A 24,021-nucleotide genomic window follows, 5' to 3' on the forward strand; every position below is an offset into this window, starting at 1 on the left:
AAGAAAATAATTATATAAACCAAAACAATGGAGGTGGATATTGTCATAGTTCCAGGAGAATGGGTTAACTGAAGCAGTTTTGAACTATAAAGTAGTCATTATTCTTCATATTTAAATATGCTCAGTGTCATGTGAGCAAAGAATGCCCAGAAATGACTGCAGACTTGTGTGTGGCATATCGCGTGCTCTGACTGCTGCTGCTCACTCAGGTGTCATGTGTACCCAAAGGGCCAAATATACAGTCAGCATAACATGCTGAAATGGCACAGATCGTGTCTAGCCCTGCAGCCAAATTTATTAGCATCCCAGATTGCAGATAACCAAAAGTGCCAGCAAACCTCCTTCCCAGAGTAAAAACAGTATATTCTTAAGACTGGAACAAATTAAAGGACTGTGTTGTCGATCCACAGGATGTTTGTGAAAAAATAGATGTGTGTTTTACAAAACCTCTAAGCCTTTAGGTTAATTTATGTTATTTTGCACTTACTCAAGTTCAAGTCATTTTAAAACAATGGAAAATAAAAAGGGAAAATAATTTATTCTTTGTCTTCTTTTTAGATATGTGCCACCAATTTAATACACATTTTGAACTCTTTTGTGATCATGAGCAGTAAGGAAAACCTCTCTCTAATACAGTGTTCTGTACACTGTGTCCTGCCTATGACATAGAACGTTTCATAAGTGATCTATTATGATATAAACCATTGTCTGACAATTCAGTACCAAAAGCTTGAATCTGTGAAAATACAATTAGACTGCCTAGGGACATAGCAAAATTAAATGAGACCTGGTTTGATCTTAGACATCTATTGGATGTCTTGAATCTTACTCTTGGCCAGCAAACAATCAACATGGGAATGAAATAAAGGGACATACATAAAACAGAACCAGACTGCACTATCAAAAAAAGTTCCTCAGCTAGTTCTGGATCCTCAAGTAGGTGAGTATTTGCTGTGTAATCCGCCTCAACTCTATGGCTTTCCCTCTGTTGACAGTTTTTTAAACCAAACTATGAAACGTGCATAAATGTTATTTATTTTGTATATTGGTTGATTTACATTTAGTTAATGACCTTAAACTGAAGTGAAAATGTGTGTTGAGGTAACCATATTTTAGGGTTCTCTCCTAGAATCCATGGCCATGCAGAAAACATTATCTCAAATTGCTTCAGTACAACCAACATCTGCTTATACAGTGGATATAATTACCTCCTCTTAGGATTTGTAACCCCTTGAAACTAAGTGAGAAGCCAGAATCAATGTCAAATCTAAAAGAAAAATTTATTGGCCATCTAGACTTTATTTTATTTTTTTTCAGTTTTTATTCAAATTCTAGTTAGTTAACATACAGTGTAAAATTAATTTCAGCTGTACAACATAATGATTCAATACTTCCATACACACCCAGTGCTCAATACAAGTGCCCTCCTTTATCCCCATCATTTAACCCATCCTCCCATCCCACCTCCCTTCTGGTAACCATCAGTTTGTTCTCTTTGGTTGAGTCTATTTCTTGGTTTGCCTCCCTCTCTCTCTTTTTTCCCCCTTTGCTCATTTGTTTCTTAAGTTCCACATATGAGTGAAATCATTTTGCTTAGCTTAATACTCTATCACCATCCCTGTCATTGCAAATGACAAAGCTTCGTTCTTTTTTATGGCTGAATAGTATTCCATTTTCCATCTATCAGTCGGTGGACACTTGGGCTGCTTCCGTAATTTGACTGTTGTAGATAACGCTGCTATAAATGCCGAGGCATATGTATTTCTTAGAATTAGTGTTTTTGTATTTTTAGATCAATACGTAGTAGTGCAATTGCTAGATCATACAGTAGTTATATTATTACCTTTTTGAAGAATCTCCATACTGTTTTCCAGAGTGGCTGCACCAGCTTGCATTCCCATCAGCAGTGTAAGAGGGTTCCCCTTTCTCCACATTCTCACCAGCACCTGTTGTTTCTTGTGTTTTTGATTTTTACCATTCTGACAGGTGTGAGGTGATATCTCATTATAGTTTTGATTTGTATTTCCCTGACGATGACTGGTTCTGAGCATCTTTTCATGTTGGCTATCCGTATGTCTTCTTTGGAAAAATGTCTATTCATGTCTTCTGCCCATTTTTAATAAGACTATTTGATTTTTTGAATGCTGAATTGTACAAATCCTTTATATATTTTAGATAGTGACTATTTATTAGCTATGTCATTTGCAAATATCTTCTCCCATTCCATAAGTTGCCTTTTAGTTTTGCTGATTGCATCTTTCACTCTGCAGAAACTTTTTAATTTGATGAAGTCCCAATAGCCTATTTTTGCTTTTGTTTTCCTTGCCTTAAGAGACCTATCTGGAAAGAAGTTGCTAACACAGACTGCCTGTGTTCTTCTCTAGGATTTTTATGTCTCACACCTAGGTTTTTAATCCATTGTGAATTAATTTTTGTGTTTCGTGCAAGAAAATAGTCCAGTTTCATTCTTTTGCATGTTGCTATCCATTTTTCCCAACACAATTTGTTGAAGATGCTGTCTTTTTCCCATTGGGTAGTCTTTTCTGCTTTGTTGAAAATTAACTGATCAACTGATCACACACTTTCATTTTATATATGAACAAAACTATGAATCTAAAAAGTTTAGAGAGCTGCCCTGGATCACACAGGCCATGAGGAGCAAAGAAAGATCAAGATTCCTTAGGAATCCCAGGAGAGTGACTTTTCCAGTAGATCTCAGAGTCTGAGAATTAGGAGCCCTCAGGTTTGGAACAGGCCCTTTTGGTAGGAGTCACTAGCTGTCGGGCAGTTGAGAAGGCTAGACCAATGACAAAAGTGAGTTTCTTTTAAAAAGTAGCATTTCTTTCTTATTCTCTTTTCATGACTTTTTGTCCCCCTAAATCTTGTATCCAATAGAATTACAACTTAACCAATGGGAAAATTTTCCAGTCCCATGAGTGGGAAATAAGGTCAGGTGCACATACCCCCTAAATTGATATATATTTGGCAGCTAATGGATTTTAAGAAGATAGGAAAGCATAAATCAATTTCTCCTGCAATCTAATCCAAATTGTTTATTTTACATTGTTAACTTTTTGCTCTGCTAAACTCTCATCATAAAAGTTTTCACTAAGCAAAATGAAAGTTGTGTTGTCTTCTTTAGCTTTTCTTTCCTTTGTTCTAGCATTTGATCTATACATAGAGTCTAAAAACTATTGAAAATTACTTCACTCTTTTGTCTTACAATTATGCTACACTGAGTAACCATTTATAAACCTAACCTTCTGTTATAAGTTTTTCTCTCCACTATGTGTTAAAAATAGAAGTTTTGGGTGAAAAATTAAGATCATTTTAATTATGATCAAAACATCTATAAAAGTTCCACCTATTAATATTTCCACCAACAATACATAAGAGTACTTGCTAACCCACTAGACATTCACAAATTCACATTAACGTGGTATATTTTCTCTCATCATGAGTGGTTGACCTATTTTCCTTTATTTCATGACATCTAATTCTTTTTCATATTCTTTGCCCATTTTCCTAAATGTCTATCATAAAGGATTAAATATATTTCTGTGTAGCCAATTAATAAAATAATAGGCAGCCATTACTAAAAGTCAGGCAATTCTAAATGACCTAATATGGGAAAACCTCTGATATATATTGTTAAACTTTTTAAAAGCTGTCAAGTGAGCAAAATGTGTGAAGGGGAATGGGAGGTACAGGCTTCCAGTAATGGAATGAATAAGTAACAAGGATAAAAAGTACAGCATAGGGAATATAGTCAATGGTATTGTAATTGCTTGGTTGTATGGTGGCTGATGGTAGCTACACTTATGGTGAGCACAGCACAGTACTGACTTGTCCAATCACGATGTTGTACACTTGAAACTGATGTAAAATTGTGTATCAGCTATACTTCAACTTTTAAAAATGAGAAAAGCACGTCAAATAGTGTGCATAACATGCTAACATTAATTTTCTCAGAAAGATCTATACACAACTATACTTGTATGTGCAGAGAACATCTCTGGAATGAAAACTAGAAAACATCTCTGGAATGAAAACTAGAAAACCTCTGAGAAGAAGTATGATGGACAGGCTAAGGAGAACAACTTTCTTTTATACTTGTACACAATATGTTATTTGGCAACTTTTTATTTCTTTTGGTTTTTACTACACATATGTGTTAGCAACTTAAATAAAAAATGGTAATATCTGGGCAGCCCAGGTGGCTCAGTGGTTTAGCACCGCCTTCAGCCCAGGGTGTGATCCTGAAGACCCGGGATCAAGTCCCACGTCAGGCTCGCTGGATGGAGCCTGCTTCTCCCTCTCCCTGTGTCTCAGCCTCTCTCTCTCTTTCTCTCTCTCTCTCTCTCTGTGTCTCTCATGAATAAATAAAATCTTTTTTTAAAAAATGATAATATCTGAAAACTGAAAAAAAAATACCATATTAAATAGAAATAGTAAGAAGCAAGGGAAGGTGAAATCAAAAAGTTGTCAGTGAATCCTTCCCCAAACAGTCATAGGAAGTTGAAAATACGGTTGTTGGTTTTAACTGTCAATGAACAGCCAGAGGGCATCAAGACCGGCTGTATTGGCATCTACCTCCTTGGGTGACTGGTAATTCTATTTGTCCCTGGTAGACCTTCCCTTGCTTGAAGGAATCCTGAGGCACAGAAGTAGCACAAAGAGTTTTTGGAAGGCCAGTTAGTAGTGAGTCTTCCTCAGAGAGGCAAAATACAAAACTAGAACAACAAAACCTAATTCACCGGTAAGAAATTTTATCACTAAAAAAAAAAAAAAAAAAAAAAAAGAATTTTTATCACTGAGTTCCTAGAAATCATGTAACACTCTGGACTATAGTCTCCATAAGAGAGACACATAATTGGATTATGAATTATTTATTTATGTACTTTTATAACAACAGAAATAAGAATTACAAAGAACTTCAACCATGAATAAAAAATGAAATCACCTATTTGTAAATCACCCACTTTACAAATAAAGCACAATGTTAATATTTTTATTTTTCTTATATACGAATGCATACATTACATATTTTATATGCTCTGTATACATTTTAAGTTTTTACATATACAGGGCAACCCCGGTGGCGCAGTGGTTTAGCGCCGCCTGCAGCCCAGGGCATGATCCTGGATTCCCTGGATCGAGTCCCACGTCAGGCTCTCTGTATGATGCCTGCTTCTTTCTCTGCCTGTGTCTCTGCCTCTCTCTCTCTCTGTCTCTATGAATAAATGAATAAAAAATTTTTTAAAGTTTTTACATATACAGATAATTTATATATATTTATTTCATTTATTTTTACATACTTGGGATAATGCTTTTTAAAAACATTTCTATAAATAGATACAACCAATTATCTCAAGGAATACTTTCAGAGGAAGCAAAATTTATATTGATGTCCAAAGAATTTAGGATTATTCTATTCTCTGTAAGTGCGATGATTGAATTTTCTTCTTTTGGACACTGTTTGGCAAGTTTTGATATTAGGTTATACTAGCTTTGTGGGTTTTTAAAAATATTTTATTTATTTATTTGAGAAAACGAAAGAGTCAAAGCATGAGCTTTGGGGAGGAGGCAGTGGGAAAGGGACAAGCAGACCCCCTGCTGAGCAAGGACCCAATGTGAAGCTCTATTCAGAGTGATCCTGAGACCCTGAGATCATACTCTAAGCCAGATACTTAATCGTCCGAGTCACCCAGGTGCCTCAGGTTATACTAGCTTTGTAAAAACAAGTTTGGAATCGTCTTTATGGGGTGTGTGTGTGTGTGTGTGTGTGTGTAAAGCAATTTAAAGAGCGCTGCAATTAAAGTTTGAATATAATTTTCTACAACACTGTCTGGACCCAGAACTTTTGTGGAGGTAGTTGACACATTTTTAAAACTTCTCTCAAGGTTATTGTTATATTTAATTATCTATATCTCCTTGTCTTCATTTTAATTATACGTATTTATCTATAAACCATCCAGTTCAAGGAAATTGTCAAATGTATATTTTTAATCTACTCTTCAGTTTTCATATATGGCCTCTGATTTTCAAAATTTGTGGGGGGTGCTGATGAGCTGCTTTCATTAATTTTTTATCTGATTGCAACTGTATATTTAACTGACTTTTTCTTAGAACCAACTCTTGAAGTTGCTTACTTACAATTAACAGTTTACTCAGACTTAGAATTCTACTCTGATGTTTTCTGATTCTGTTATCTTTATTACCCATTTCATCCTAGTTATTAATTTCCCAAATTTATGAGTTGAATGCTTATTTATTTTCCTTCTTTTATTTTTAAATAATGAAGGCAGGGTTAGAAAAGGATTGCATTATTGATGCATATTGAATGTTATTTCATAAAACAAGGATATATTATATAAATCTCAGAAGGCTTTAAAACATTTACAACTTAAAAATTATACTTGAAGCCACATAAAAATGTACTAGTCATATTGATTACAGAAAAATCTCCAAAGTGCTATAAACATATGGAAAGTATAAATCATAACACTAATAAATTTGATCATATAAAATGAATATAGTAATGACAAATAATAAGGCAATGAATTATCAAAAAGTTTACCTTTTAAGACTTTAAAGAATATTTGGAGATAAGCTTTAACATAGCATACAAAGTCCATCCATTAATAATGGATATAGATCGTTTCTTCTTCAACAACAAAAAATATCACTGGAGGAGATTTTTCTACCCCCCATCCCCACACTTCTTACTGCACATTGTAAGTTCAGCTATGAAAATAAAAATAAATGATATAAAGGTGACTTGAGAATTGTGATTGAATGAATAAATCACCAGAGCTTCCCTTTGTTGAAAAAGAACTATGAAGGTTTTAATAAAACTATTGGCTATAAACTGTCAACTCATCATGTATATGGGGAGCCAAGAGCAGCAGTGTGAAACGTTATGTTTATTTGTTGGAAGGCATTCAACATAATCCACTCAAGTTTTAACGAGCAAATAAATAAAGGCAGCAAAAATTTAACTATAGGATTTTACTTGGTAATTTTAAATAATCAGATTAAACAAATGGGTCATTGCAAGAACTAATTTGTACTGCTGCTATTTATATACATACATTTTGTATCTACTTTCTTAACTGGATTGAGGTCATATGAACAAGTGAATCTCTCCTCTATGTGCAGCCATTTTCAAAACACATTTTAAAGGAACATATTTTCTTTTCTGGGTATGACATGGACAGGAAGCAAAATTTAACATAAAATAGAACTTTTGTTAAAAATACATAATTAAGTTGGATTCTCTTAACTTTTCCTTCTTTTAAACAAGCATTGATTCTTGTAAGTTGACAGAAAAATTTGAAGAACAACATATTTATGGTCAAAGAATCACTATTATATCTTATAATACTGCTGGGATTAAGAAATTTGATTAAGGATAATGATGTTGCCCATTCCTATCGTTTGGATCAGTAATGATAGCTTTAAAAAAAAAGATTTTATTTATTTATTTGAGAGAGAGAAAGAGAAAAAAAGAACAAGTGGAGTCAAAAGGGAAAGGGAGATAGAGAAGCAGATGCCCCACGAGCAAGGAGGCAAAGGTGGGGCTTGATTCCTGGGATCCTGGGGTCATGACCTGAGCCAAAGGCAGACCAGACGGGTAAATGACTAAGCTACTCAGGCACCCCAGTAATGATAACGTTTTAAAATAAAAATTTTGAAAAAATAAATAAATAAATAAATAAATAAATAAATAAATAAATAAAATAAAAATTCTGTAATGTTCTGTTTATAAGCTTATGTAAATGATGCTCTGCAGGAGTCAGCTCCTTTTTGCTATTTCCTGTTTTTAAAAATTTAGCAGTCCTCTTCTGAAGATTTTCTATTTGTTAATAGGTTAAACAAAAGGTTGAACAGGTTAAATAAAATTGTTGCAATTTTTGTTTAATAAAGATCTCATTACTGATCAAACAATGAGACTGAGAAAGAATTTTCGTATCAGATATGGAACTCTGGCCTGCTATTTAAAAGGTAACAGAAATTAAATTCATAAAAACAAGAAATTGAGAAAAAATAAAACTTCAAGCTATTATGCTTATTAGATTATGATTCTGAAAAACTCCTATCTCATCACTCTCATGGTATGAGACTGGTTCTAGTTAACATGATCTGACTCAAATTAAAGTCTGATGAACAGATTTTTGAATGAATAAAATAGAAAATTTAATATTTTATTAGACACCAAAATTGTTTCCAATAAAGAAAGGAAATACAGAAGTTGAACGTTCTATTTCAGGTTGTTGTTACATGTTTTACAAGCAATTTTTGATATTAATTTTGGCTGAAGTTGTTACTGGAAACACTTTAGTTTTCGATTAGAATACAAAACTTCACTTACACAGAGAAAAAGCACACACTCAATTATAAGAATATAAAAGTGGCTAAATAATAGCAAATGATCAATGGTGCTAAATAAATATAAGACCTAAAGTATAATATGATGTTCTTAAAGAATAGGTATGTGGCCAATATTTATTCAATCCTAGTGATGCTTTTCAAAGCACAATGATTACAGAAAATAACAAATCTTCTGGTTTAGGTAGAAATCATTTCAAAATTTATGTTAAAATGGCCAAATATGTACAATGTATTTCTTTAAATATTATCACTTAGAGAAATCAAAATCAGATGATTAACTTAGTGAATAATAAAGTGAGAAAAAAAATAAATAAATAAATAAATAAAAAAAAAAAATAAAGTGAGAGAAGCAATTTTACACAAAATTAAAAAGTAAGTAGTATTTATCAGTTCAACCAGAGTGCACAGGAAAATGAGAACTAAGCCGAAAACAACATTTATTGTGCATACCATGGAATTATCAGGAAGAAAACAATGAGGTTGAAATTAATGAGCATTTTAATGTTTTTGCACTTATTATTTTAAAAAGTACACTTTTAAGTGAAGAACTGAAAAAAAACAGCTGGCATTTTTAAGCCTTGGATAAAAAGATTATGGAGGACAACACTATGAAAATGTCACTAGAATGATTGATTTTTTGAGGCTTTACAATCTAGAATTTTGGCTGATAATCCTGAAACATTCCTAAAACATGTGCAGCACATAGTTTGAATCTATTATCAGGAGACCTCAAGTAGACTCAAAGAAATGAAATACTTTGAAATGATTTGAAATCTATATGTGCTATTTTCTGCATCTGCCTAAAAATGTAATATCTGGAAGAAAGTATCAATTTTACAAACATTCTGGGAGACATGATAAAAATGCTGACTAAGTAGTGTTAAAAACATCCAAAATTAAAAACATACTTGAAAAGATAAGCAAAACAATCAAAGAACCTCAAGCTAAAGGAAAATTTGGTCTTTCATAAAAAATGCAATAATCTGCATAATTCAAAATTATTTGATATTAACTTTTGAAAGTTATTCATATTTTCTTAAAAATACAAAAATGAATGTATGTAAGGACCCCATGAAAAAAATGCCCTTTTTTTCTTTGGTCCTTTCCTGCTTCTATTCTTTTTAGGACTTGCATACCCTTCCTTACATATGCCTTAATGTATGTTCTCCTTGTAAAAGTCAAGGAATTAATGATTTCCTTGGAGTCTTCAGCACAATAGATGACATCCAAGGAGTAACTGGGTGAGGTGGTCATGAACTTGTGAACGCTCTCCCAAGAAAACTGACTCCAAACATCTTGATGCCAACCAAGATCCCTGGCTCCAGGGCATAAGAGACTTATGGAGGACATCTGAGCATTCGTCTTTGTTCATCCAGTTCCTGGATGCCTGAAAAGACACATACACCAGACCACCATCCTCAATAAAAACTCCAGACCCTCAAGCCAAGATGAGATTCATGCCCCTTTTTCTTTCTGAGTCTCCCAGGCACATTATCTGTATCTGCTCTATCCCTTCAGTAAACCCTGCTCTTGCTTCTTCTTGACTCATGTTTGATTTCCATGCTTCATAAAGCCAAGAATCCTCTGGGCTGTGGGACCCACTCTAAGTCCTCAGACTCAGACTGCCTGCATCATCTTATCATGATATAAAATAAAAAATTTAGGGTTTATTTCTCCACCTTAGTTTTAAGAATTTGTTGCCCAGTCTATTAGCCACTGATTCAACAAAATAAACTTCTCCAAATTCAAATGACATTAATCAGAAAAAATTATTTTGGCATTGATGATAATAGAACATAAGTTAGTTGAAGATATTGACTACAAAAACATAACTAGTGAATTTCCTAAAAATGTGTGAAAAAATAATTTTATTAAACTAGTATGACATTTATAATTTATGAATATACTAATTTTATTCTCATCCAAACATCACTGCCCATCAACAAAACATGCAGACAAGTACAATATTTAAATTCATTCATCTTTGGTATTTTGCCAAATTTCAGTCATGAAATGCCACAGATGCACACATTTAGTATGTTGTTATGAAGGTGTATTTGTCAAGATAAAAGAATACCCTGTATTTAATAATTTTAGATATATATATGTATATCTATATATGTGTGTATATCTATATATGTGTGTGTATATATATATATATCTTTTGAATAATTAGACTCATGGTATGTGGGCCTCCATTTGCACTATTTCCCAGAGTCTGAAAATGAGTTTTTTTAAGCTTTGTTTTTTCAGAGTCTGAAAATGTTAATGGCAGGCCTAATCATTGGTATCTCTTTAAAAAAAGTTATTTGCATTCTGAATTGAGCACTAAGTCAGTTTTTAAAATGTAAGAAAACACTTGGTCCTAGGTAGAGTAAGACTAGAAGACAGGCTTTGTCTATAAAAGCCAGGTGACTTCTTATAGATGCTTTTTGTGGGGTGGGGAAGGTTTCTCCAAGTCTGTTGGTCTGGATCCCAATAGAAAATACATTTAAATTAGGGTTAATTCAAGGAAGGTTACCAGAAAACTACAACTGAGAACAATATAGGAAATGACAAGAATGTAGTACCTTAGGGCAGAGCTCTTAACACACCTAGGCTCAAAGGGCTGCCTTGAAAGGAAGAGGTTTCAGTAGAGAGAAACAATCCAAAGGACTTAGTCCCACAGGACTAATCCAGGGGAATAAATAAAATTCTCTCCCTTCCTGTCTTCCCTCATATTTTTTTTAAGACTCCCATTGGATGAAAGCAATCATAAAATAGAGGGCAAGAGGGATCCCTGGGTGGCGCAGCGGTTTGGCGCCTGCCTTTGGCCCAGGGCGTGATCCTGGAGACCTGGGATCGAATCCCATGTTGGGCTCCCGGTGCATGGAGCCCGCTTCTCCCTTTGCCTGTGTCTCTGCCTCTCTTTCTCTCTCTCTCTCTGTGACTATAAATAAATAAAAATTTTAAAAAAATAGAGGGCAAGAGAGCTCATTGATACAATCCATATAGACTATCCTCTCAGGATATAAATGTGGGTAGAGAAGGACAGAGAGAGATTTAGTGGGAAAAAAAGTTACCTGGTGAGGTACATCTTTTCTCCCTTTAGATCACTCTTATTCTTCATGGGTTTGAAGTTTCATTCTCCACATAGGAGACATACAAATATCACCAGGTACCATATCATTGTGGCGATATTAATTTGGCCATATGCCCAACTTGAAACCTAAAATATTAACTAAAACTCATATTCTTCATTAAAAAGAAAGAAATAGGTAGAAGGGTAATTTAACATTAAAATAGCTGCAACATTCTGCTTCTACAGCTGATTCAAAGACCTGAATTAGTAAACATAATTGTTTACCTCACAAACTATTCCATGTTCCTTTACACTCTGTCAGTGACTCAGCTCAGACCACTCTCAACACCTTTTGTCACAGACTCAATCTGTGAGTACTCTTGAGAACTATCTCTGAGATCATGATTTATATGTAGAAAGTTTATTTGGACTTGCTCAATATCAACAGTTATGAAGTAAAGAAGCAGAATTGGGCAGAGGGAGAATTTGAACAGTGACACTCTCAACAAAGACTTTAGCTGATTCTATAGATTAGAGCTGGGATGGTTCTTCAGAGATGTTCTATATTGTGGCATGGGAACAGACCTTAATGCCTCTGTATGACCAATTACTGAATTGAGCTGTCTCTAGGAAGGGGGCATGACTTTAGGTAGGTAGAATCTCTTCAGCTAATACGATGTCTTGGATGAGAACTCAATTGAGAACAGTTGGCTGCCAATGACTCCCAGAAGCAGAAGAAATGAATACTTTAGTCTTAGAAAACAGTCATTGGATCATGACCTCTACTATAGCCACTCTTTTTGGGGTCACTTTGAGAACTGCTGTCACCTTCTAACTGATGCTGATACTACAATCAGATCTACCAATAAACCAGGTTCACTCTTTTTCCTTCTGCATGGTGGCAAAGAAGTGAAGTAGGTACCATGTTCAACTGATTCATCCATTGTGCTAGTGGTCTATTACATACCACCTCCATTTTATAAAGTAATGCTGCTATTCATATCCAACTTTTATATCTGGGCTGATTCTGAATAACATACAGCTCATCTTGGATAATCAGATTCACATAATTACAGTGTTTTACAAGGTCAAGCATCTACTTTCTACCACAGTCCAGTGACAAGCCAGAAACAGTTGATAGAAGAATATGGAGAATATTGCATCACTCCTAAACTGTAGCTGCCTGAGCTGGGATTTCTTGTACTTGGATTTGGAAAAGTGTCATACAACATTGTGTCTGTCACAAATACTTGAAAAAAAAAATCATTGGTTATGTTACATAATTAAACTCAAATTATAAAATGGCTTGAGCCAAAATCAGCCTTGTTTCAGAGCTCTTTTTAATTCAAGGCATGAATCAATACTAATACCTTTACTAATCTGGATAAGTAAATGGGTTAAGGAAGAAGATGATGGAGAATATACCGCTTCCAAAAATCCAAGATCTACCAAGCTGTGTCTCTTTCACTAGGTTAGGTGGAATAATTTGTTTTATTGTTTAGAAGGGCTGTCTTACGATGAACCCCTAAAAATTCCATTGATGTGGCATACTACTGAATTTTTTCAGCATTTATCTCCCATTCTCTGACACACATATAGCTTACTCATTTATGGTGCTGTTACTTCTTGTTCACCATTTTCAATCAGCACAACATGTTTGATGTAAGGAATTGAGATGATTTTCAGGCCACACCCAGCTCACACCTCAGACTGAATCTAAATCTGCATTTTAAGGATTCCCAGGTGATTCACATGTACATTAAAATGTGAGGGCAGCCTGGGTGGCTCAGCGGTTTAGCACCACCTTCAGCCTGGGTTGTGATCCTGGAGACCTGGGATCGAGTCCCACGTCTGGCTCCCTGCATGGAGCCTACTCCTCCCTCTGTCTGTGTTTCTGCCTCTCTCTCTCTCTCTCTCTCTCTCTCTCTCTGTGTGTGTGTGTGTGTGTCTCTCATGAATAAATAAATAAAATGTTTTTAAAAAGTTTTTAAAAAATGTGAGAAGCACAGCCTCACACTACATCATATAGTCATGTAAGTCAGTGATTTGACACAGTCTTGAGGCAAAACAGAATAAGTACACTTTGTCCTACTATGTAAATATCCCCATTCCTACATAAAAGTCCTATCCTTCCCCACTATGGTCCTTACCTTAGTGTGAAATAATTAGCAAGATCGAGTATCTAATTGACTGTTACAATCAACCCCTATTGGTCTTCAGTCTTATATTCCCCTATGAATTCATGAGATTCCTTCAAAACGGCTAAAAAACCTTCCAGCTCTCCACAGTATTCATAATTGTCTGTTAATAGCTGATATTTTCACTTTTCCTATACATGTATCTCTAAAGCTATAAACTGAATCCAAGAAATCCAACAATCATATAATCACTACCATTACCTTAACCACTAAGTGCCACAGCCACTTGATCTCCATCTGTGCTTCATCTAATGATTCGATTTAATTAATCATAATGCCATGCTATGCTATGGATCACCCAGGCCCCATCCCATTTGGCAAAGAGTTATTACCCCTGTGTTTTTGTTTTTTTTTTTTTTGCATATATGAATGATTCTATTCTAGAATTCCATTTAACCCTCAATATGGTCCCAGGAAGGCATATTCTATCTAGGATATTTTGAATAAGGCTGAATAAAGTGAAATCATAGGGGGATACTGCCATTATTCCAGGCCTAGTAAAAATGGACTGTTAACACATCTGGATAAGAAAAAGGAGGGTAGGTAAAGTTATTATCAGAATCCAGAAATAGTGTTATAAACAGACCACCTTGAAAGTGGTGTCAGTTAAGTGTCACAGAAAGTCATAGGCACAGAAAGGAATAGTATTCTGACCCCTTAATTGTCCTGCCCTCTTACCTACTTTCAGGGCTTTCCCATTGACCAAATACAACAAGAAGTCAATGGACAAAAGAACCCATTGATGCATATTATTGAAATCAGTCACTTGGGGAAAAGAATCAGGTGCAAAAAAAATGGAAAATACACCTGAGGGAAAACAGAAACATACAGCACATCACAATTCAATATCCAAGATACAATGAAAAATAGAAGTGCCTAGAGTAGGAGAGGCTTAAGCCTTCAGCAGAATATTTTCTGCTGGAAGGCAAATTACTAGGGGAGGGGAAGGGAAATTATAATCAGAAATTTGTTTGATGAGAAAAGAAACAGGAACAAGTATGTTCATTAGATTAATGATTATTAACAAGTTATTATAACCTGATGTAGTCGTCTTCACTGCAGCGACATTCTTCATTCCTTTTTTTTAAAATAAGGTTTTGAATTCTTCCCATGTCTTCAAAGAGCTCCTGGTCTACTGAAAAAAACATAAAATCAAGTAATAAGTTCTATGTCAGAGGTAAACACAAAGTGCATGAGAACTGAAGTAAAGGCACTTACATAGACTAATGGATCAAGGGAGGTTCTTGGTAAGGATTATCTGTGCAGAGTGTTAAGGATTAGTAGGTGTTATATAGGAAAGAAGAATGAGAAGTATATTCAGCAGAAACAACATTATATGCAAAAGTATTGTGGACTATGCAGAAATTTTCAAATTTCAATCTATTATGTCTGGGATGTATGTGTAATGGTTGTGGCAAGAGATGTTCATTTAGCCAGAAACAAAATTAAGCCAAGGCTTTTACATGCTAAGAAACTTATACTTTACCCTGGAGTTAATTGGGGAGCTACAGAAAAAATGTAAAGCTTGGGAATAGCCTGAATCCTGAAAGAAATCCACCCACTAATTAGCTACTCTTTCTCCTAGATAGTGTTAAAGTCATTCTGGCAAATCTTTTTGCTGCTTCAGGCTCTACTTTTTTAGAATTAAAGCTAATGATTGCCCTTCTGTTTATATGTTCTCCTTTCTGACAGTGGTTAACTAACTTGTTAAATTTGATTTTCTGTTACAATGAGTTTCCAAATTTTCTGAAGTAATCTTGACTGAAAATCCATGATCTCTTCAGTCACATATTTATGTATATTTTCCATGGAGTCAGTTACTTATATGATAACTTATCTTTGCCAGTCATCCCAAGAACACATTTCACAGATTTTATTCTTAGGTACTATCTTTTGGGTTTTGGACTTTATAGCTTTTATTCTCAGGTATTGGTTAAAATTAAATGAGGAAAAATTCAGAACATTAGATCAGCTCTTTAGAAAGCTTATCTATGAATGACAGAAAATATTTTTATATATTTATTAGATTATACCATAAGAAATATGAGAATGATGAATATGTACATTATAAATAGACATTAGATGAATGGATAGATAAAGGGATATATGGAGATTAAGACTGATTTCTTCCAAAATAGGAAGGAACTTGTGGAAGGCTGAGATTGATCATTATAAGCAAGAAGATGATTATATGAAGAAACAAGTTATTGAAATAAAAGTTAATTTCATATATAGATGAGAGAAAACCATGGCAAAAAAAATCTTCATATATCTTTCTCTAAGAAATAAAAGAAGTTGCAAGTGAAATATAGAACTCTTCAATGAGGGACACCTGGGTGGCTCAGCAGTTGAGCATCCGCCTTCACCTCAGGGTGTGATCCCGGAGTTCCAGGATGGAGTCCCACATCGGGCTCCCTGCATGGAGCCTGCTTCTTCTCCCTCTGCCTGTGTCTCTGCCTCTCTCTCCCTGTGTCTCTCATGAATAAATAAATAAAATCTTTAATAAATTAATAAATAAATAAATAAATAAGCCTAGCATGTAAGGTTAGGAAAGAAAAATTTAAAGACATTTTTAAAAATAAGCTTTATTCTCTGTTAATTATAAAACAACAGCAACAAGCAACCTAGCTTTGAGGCTTAAGTCTTATACTGGGGAAATAAAATTCGTATTTTATAGGATAAAATAGAAAAAAATTCTGTTAAGGACTGCAAGTACTATCTACATCATTGTCTTTTATTTTCAAGATAGTTTTTAATACAGTTGTTATTCAAAAAGAGTGGTAAAAATGAAAGCTACAACTGATGAGGCCACAGGCTTTTTCTCCCTTTTCAACAACAAAAGTGATATACTATGAGGGTCGATGCTTTTACAGAGTAATACTAGATTGCTTCAACAACTATGTTCTTTGAAATGAGTGTATTCATTGAATGTCAATATTCCTGTGTTATGAGCTGAATCCTAACCTCATAAAATTCATATTGTGAAGCTCTAATGTCCAGTATTTCAGAATATGATTGTACGTGGAGATGAATTTGAAAGATGTGATTAAATTAAAATGAGGGTGATAGGATGGGTCTTAATCCAATCTGACCAGTGCCCTTATAAGAGAGAAAATTTGGGCACACAAAGAGATACCAGTGATGATGCACAGAGAAGAAAAACCATGTGAGGACACAGGAAAAAGATGGCCATTTGCAAACTGAGAAGACAGGCCTCAGGAGATACTAAACCTGCTGACACCTTGATTTTGGACTTCCTAACAGTAAAAAAATAAATTTCTGTTGTTTACACCACTCGTCAGTGGTATTTAGTTATGACAACCCTATCAGAGTAATACAGATTTTGGTACTGAGAAGTGGGTTCTACTGTAAAAAAAATTTACAAATGTAGAAGTGGCTTTAAAACAGAGTAATGGGTCAAGACTGGAACAGTTTTGAGATGCACATTTTAAAAAGCCACAATTGCTTTATTTTTTTTAAGATTTTATTTATTCATGACAGACACAGAGAGGCAGAGATACAGGCAGAGGGAGAAGCAGGCTCTCAGCAAGGAGCCCGATGCGGGACTCAATCCCAGACCCCAGGATCAAGCCCTGAGCTGAAGAGAGACACTCAACTGCTGAGCCACCCAGGCTTCCCCACAATTGCTTTAAAAAGAGATTGTTGGTAAAAATATAAAAGATGCTTCTGGTCAAATCATTCAAATGGAAATGAGGAACATGTTATTGGACAATGACGGAAGGGTATTTCTTACAAATAACTTGTCTAGTTTTTGTGGAAGATAGAGTTCATGAACAATAAAAACCAATGTTTAGCTGGGGCAGTTTCTAAGCAAAATGTTGAGGGTATAGTCTGATTTCTCCTTACTATTTGTAATAAAATACAAAAAAGAGATGAACTGAAGCAATTATTAAACAAAAAGGAAGCAGAACTTGAAGCTTTGAAAAATTCTCAGCCTATCCATACTTCAAAAAGTGAAAAACTACATTCTGAAGAGAACATCAAGGGTGTGGCTGAACAATCATTTGATAAATAGTGTGACTTACACGTGTGAGTCATATGTGTGAATGACTCATACATGGCTGTATCCAATAGGACTTCTCAGCAGAAGAGAGGAATAGACATGAGTTATACCAGTAGAAACACCACCAGCTTGGATTAAAGAACAGAGAGAGAATGAAACAAAGGAAAACTATCAGAACAGAAAGGATAAGACAACAGAGTTATCTGGCTATAAATATACGTTATCCTTAAAGAAAAGGGAAGAATGACTCAGAAGGTGATCCAGATATCAGTAGGGTGCCCCTACCACCACAGGTGCAGAAGATACAGGCTCACAGGACAACGTGGTCTCTTCCTTGGTTTCAGCAGGGCAGAACTGTTGCCCAGAGCTAAGGGGACAACACTGTCACCCCAGTGGGTCCAGACAAGACCACTACCTCTGTGGGCTTAGAGGACAAAACATTGAACCAAAAGGATTGTTTCAAGCCTCAAAACTAAAGGAATTTTCCCTGCAAGGTTTGGACTTGCTTGGGGCCTGTGACTAGATTCTTCTTTCTAATTTCTCCCTTTTGGAATGGGAATGTCTATCCTATGCCTATCACATGTTTGTGTTCTGTTAAGAACATAATACAATATGTGTATCATGGTTTCACTGGTTACAGGTTCACAGCAGGAAGTGAATTTTACCTCAGGATGAATCACCCATACTTGATTCAGTCACAGCTGAGAAATCGATTTTAGAAATTTCCAATTCTTTATAATGGGCTACAAGAAAGCCTGCTCCACCTTTGCCCTTTGGAGAGATGCATTATCTTTATTATACTTGACAACAAAGAAAACTGTCCTCTGTTCTACAGAAAAGATGCTTTCTCTATATTGCAAGGCTATTTTGCTACTATACTACCTCCTGAAAAAGACACTCTTAAAAAACTGACTGCCACTGCTTGCTTGCAAGAAATGCGTGAGACACCCACGGAGAATTCTCTCCCAACAATAATTAATAGAAAAGTTTACTGACCCTTGTTCTACACTCTTGAATTTGTGCTATCGTGTTTGTTTCTTTAGGTCCTTTCTAGACAATTCCTCCTCATCAAAGCCATTTGTGAAAGTGTGCAAAAATCAGTCTTCCTTTTCAATGTCTTATGTGATGAAGTCATACCTGGTTTTTCTCTGAAGCTTTGGAATTTCCCTCTTCATTACTGTATTTACCCAAGTAATTATAATCCAGACAAAGAATGAGGTGAGTGCTACATGAGTGGTACAAATTGTGATGAAAGAATCACAAAGGGAAAAAATAATAATTTACATGGAAAGGATCTGGAATGTCCTTTCAGAAAACAGGATTTAAAGAGGGCCTTAAAGAACAGTCGGGGCATTGACAATAAAAATTTTCAGTGTAAGGGAGAGAATTACATGAGCAAAAAAAGCAGGTTGTAGGAAGCAAGGTGGATACTTAGAACAGCAGGGAACAAATCTGCAAGGTTAGGTCAAAGTAATAGGATATGAACATACTTTTTCATATTGTTTTGTGATTCAAATTCTGTTACCGCTAAAATGTCTGGGACATATTATGTGTACATTATGCAGAACAAGAAGGAAAAGGCAGACTCAGCAAAAAGAAGTCCAAGATAGCCTGCTGTGACAAGCAAAGCAAATGAGAAGCTTGTTTGACAAAAATAGATTCTACAGTCCAGTGCCTGTTCCTGATGTTGACAGAGGCAGAGGAGATGTGCATAATATAGAGCATTTATCAAGGTGATGTCAAAGGATGGTGGTTCCCACCTGGGAACTCATTCTAGGATTATGATTTACAAAGGGCAAAGAAAGGCTTCTAAATGTGTAGGCCATCGCAAAAAAGAAAATCTATCATTTACATTTATCATAATGGAATTTCTTAAATTTTTCACAAAACTTGAAAAGCTATCCTAAAAAGTGAATGCTTTGAAATTATATATAAAAATTTTTTAAGGAAGTTATGGTAAAAAAAAATTTCTTCCAGTTTCACCAAGCTATGACAAGTATGTAATAATTTCTTTAATTCTATCGTTCACTTAGAAAATCTAGTCATATGATTTTTAAGAGCATTGTAAGTTACATATTAATATTTAATTCATTATATTATATTTGTGTGGTTGTCTAATGTCATTTCATGTGCAGTAGATATAAATCTCAATCCTAAACTTGAGTGCTCAAGAAATAGTACCTTCTTTTCTGCAACTCAGTGTTATTTCTTTTTTTTTTTTTTTTCAGTATTATTTCTTATTCTAAGTCCCTTTCCCTTCAGATACTTAGCCTTTCTCCCATAAGACCACTCTATGGTTCTGATACCTCGATTTAGCACCAAGGCATTACAAGAGGGGATACTCTCTATTCACCAATCATTTCCCTTCATAGACATCTCTTATTCCTAGTTCTTTTACTAGAATCATCACATAGTTTTCTTTTTTTCACTTCATTAATGCCGTAATTTTATGAGTCTGTGAGAAAAATGCCTCTTCAAAATGCTCTAGGTAGCTTCTTCCCTTCTTTCCTACGGAAACTCAGCTCCTCTCTGGCATCAGTCATGACTTTTGAGTTGAAAAGGAATATTTTAATTAGCATAATCATCATGTTTCACAAGGCTGACACTAAGGAAACAGTCCAGAGAATTACAAAAACAGTTAAAGACAAGAGAACTAAATAAATAAGTAAATCTACTCAGAATAATAGGTGTTAGGGCCCTACTGCTAGATAAAGAAGGTACAAATACAAAAGGGGACAAAAGCTAGAGCAAATCTGAGGTATCCATGTGAACATGTAGTTTTTACATAGAAATAGACAAAAATACGTATATATGTGAATTTATGCGTAATCCTGGAGGTAATGAACACACACTTGGTTCCCAGACTGGTGTTTCTAAATCCATTCATTCTCCAATTTAAAAACAACAGCAAAAAGTTGCCAGGGCTTCAGCTAGGAAAATATAAGATTAACCAAAAACATTCTGTCATGACAGAAACTAAGGGAGCTTATTCAAAGATTCATAGGGACATTTCAAAAGATTAGACAAGTTGATCTTAAGGTTGTACCATTGACTAACCTTGGAAAAAAATTAATATCAAAATAAGTAATGATAATTTATTGTAGCCCATTAAAAATGGAAATCTCTATCTTATAGTAGAATGCCAACTAACAAATATAGAAGGCATAGTGAAATTCGAAAATCACCATTCCATAATCATCATCATAATAATCGATTCAGGAAAGAATCATTAATGGATGCTAAAATTAGTAGATCAATGTTTGATGCAAAACAGGATATTTACATAGTCTCAAAGTATCTTCCCACAAAATATTTTTTATTTATTTATAAGTATAAGATACTTATTTTTTTAATAATAAATTTTTATTGGTGTTCAATTTACCAACATACAGAATAACACCCAGTGCTCATCCCGTCAAGTGCCCCCCTCAGTGCCCGTCACCTATTCACCCCCACCCCACGCCCTCCTCCCCTTCCCCTAGTTCGTTTCCCAGAGTTAGGAGTCTTTATCTTCTGTCTCCCTTTCTGATATTTCCCACACAAGATACTTATTTATTAATCTTAGAAAGGAAAAATCTGGCAGACACAATTTTAAACAAGTTATAAAAGTTACCCCTACCAACTGTAGGACAAACCATATGACATCTCATGAGACAGAGTAAATACTACATTACTTTCATGGTATTCCCAAAATGCATAGCTGGAAACAAATTATAAGAAAATATCATAGAATACAGACATCTTAAAAAAGAAGTCAAGGCCATGAAAGATAAAGATTCAAAGAGTCTAAAAACACATGGCCTCTAAATGCAATGTGTAACCTGGATTGGTTTATGGACCAGAAAAGAAACAAACAAATGAAAAAAAAATATTTTACTCTATAAAGGGCACTTTCAGAAAAAACAGGTAAAAATCTGCATGCATGGGGATTAGATGATGGTATTTTATTCATGTTAATTTCCTTATTGTATTAGGTATACTGGAGTTATGAAGGACCATGCCCTGGCTTTTAGGAAACAATGGAAATTTTTGGAATCTGGGTCATTGTATCTATGACTTATTCACGAATAGCTCAAGACAGAAAGAGACAGAGAATGAAAGGTAAAGTGCTAAAAATTGTGGAATACAGGTGAAGGTTTGTATTAGGATTCTTCAGAGAAAAAGAACCAATAGGATATAAATAGAAACATAAGAGATTTATCACAGAAATTGGCTCACATGATTATGGAGGCTGAGATATACCACAATATGCCATCTGCAAGCTAGAGCACCAAGGAAACCAGTGATATAATTCAGCTCAAGTCTAAAAGCCTGAGACTAAATTCTATACCTGAAACTATTATAACACTGTATGTTAACTAACTGGAATTTAAATAAAATCTTGAAGAAAAGAAAAAATGGAAGGCCCAAGAACCAGGCGATTTGATGGTGTAGCTATCTGTCCTGGTCCAAAGTCCCAAGAAGTAGGAGCTCTGGTGTCCAAAGTGGGAGTAAATGGATGTCCAAGCTCAACAAAGAGAGAAAAAGTGAGTTTACCCTTCTTCCTCTTTATTCTTTTCAGGCACTTTAGCAGCTTGGATGATATCCACCACATTAGAGAGGCAGATCACTTTACTCAGTCCATTGATTCAAATGCTAATCTCTTTTAAAAATACCCTCACAGACACACCCAGAAATAATGTTTACCAGCTATCTAAGCATTTCTTAGCCCAGTCAACTTGACACATAAAGTTGACCATCACAAGGTTGTACCAAATTTCTTTGTACTGTTCTAATGATTCTTCTGAAATTTTAACATTATTTTAAAAGTAAAAGTTAATGCCAAATACTGCTATTGCTCTATCTTGAAACCCAACCTCTCTTTTACATCCTAACTATTCCTCTTAATTATCCTAAGGGCTTATGAGTTTGGAAAACACATGTCAGGAAACACTGCAGACAACCTTTGCTTTCTACCCTTCCACATAGCTCTTCTCATAAGACGCATGTTGTCACATGAGAACACTTTCTATTGTCTTAGGCTTTATAAAAAACAGATATACAAATCTCGAAAATCTACAGAACACCAATTACTGGGTTATGATTTTTTGTAATTACTTTTAGAAAGCTAAGGTATGATGAAAAATAACTTGGAAAAATTCTTAATGAGCAAGTATTAAAGTCAGTATTTGACCAAAGAGAAGGCCAAAGCCAAAAAATAACAGCATAAATTTCTATCTTTTTTTTAAAGATTTTTATTATTTATTCATGAGAGACACAGAGAGAGGGAGAGAGGCAGAGACACGGACAGAAGGAGAAGCAGGCTCCATGCAGGAAGCCCAATATGGGACTCTTTCCTGGGACTCTAGGATCACGCCGTGGGCCGAAGGCAAGTGCTTAACCACTGAGCCACCCGGGTGTCCCCTAACAGCACAAATTTCTAAAGTAAAAAAAAATTTTTAATCAAATTTTATTAAAATTAGATATTATTATAATTTTATTATTAAAATTTTACTAGTCAGAGTTCGAAATTTTGACATGACTATGCAAGAACAATTACTTTTCAACACATTGAACAGTTAGATTGCTCCTGAAGGCACAGTAATGTACATTATGAAGCTAAACATATGCTCACTTTCAACTGAAGTCACTGAAAAAACAAGGCGGTTTTTGGCTCACTCTGTTACTATATATGTTACTGCTGCTGATGAAGTCACCCCAGTTTATTCAGCATTATTTTCTTTCCATATGAAATAATAACTTGGAAAAATTGTTCATTTCTGAACTCAAGCATTTGGTTGATGGTGGTAATGCAACGTCACTGAAGCGATCCCACAGATTAAAAGCTTCTGCAATATTGGGGGTGCCTTCTGATTATTTTCAGAAGTAGTTTTAAAATAACAGCCCTTAAAGACAAGCAATTCCAGAATGGCAGAGTAAAGAACTTAAAAATTTGATTCCTTTATATAAGCAATAAAAACACTGGATGAATTGTCAAAATCAACTTTTTCAGAAATTTAGAAATTTACCAAGTGCTTACAATAATCCAAGGAGCATTTATGAAGAAAAAAGATAAATCTTTGTAAGAACAGTAGGGAGTTTTGTGGCACTTTCACTTACCCTACTTCCAGTCTCCTTTCCCCAGTTCCACGATAATCTTGGAAATCAGCAAGCCTTTCAAACATGGTAGTTGTGAAAAACAGCAGATTAACACTCAATAAAGTAAGCGCAGAAGGGTTTTTGGAGTCTCCCCCAATCTGGCATCATCAGAGAACTTCCAGTATTTGAACCTATCAGCTAACTCCTTGAAAAGTCCCTTCACAAGGCTTCTCTTCATTTGACTGGACTAGAGTCCCCTCAGTGTA

At 34.9% G+C, this 24,021-nt stretch overlaps 1 long non-coding RNA gene across 1 annotated transcript; it reads left to right on the forward strand.

The window, feature by feature from the left end:
• Positions 1–702: 702 nt before the first annotated feature.
• On the forward strand, positions 703–23,488 carry LOC118353030 (uncharacterized). The gene is made up of 4 exons (XR_007407573.1): positions 703–940; positions 18,721–18,895; positions 21,652–21,778; positions 22,908–23,488. It is a non-coding gene; the product is annotated as an uncharacterized LOC118353030 (long non-coding RNA).
• The last annotated feature ends 533 nt before the right edge of the window (positions 23,489–24,021 follow it).

The sequence above is a fragment of the Canis lupus genome, chromosome 31 (assembly GCF_003254725.2).
Source record: "Canis lupus dingo isolate Sandy chromosome 31, ASM325472v2, whole genome shotgun sequence".
Classification (NCBI taxonomy): domain Eukaryota; kingdom Metazoa; phylum Chordata; class Mammalia; order Carnivora; family Canidae; genus Canis; species Canis lupus.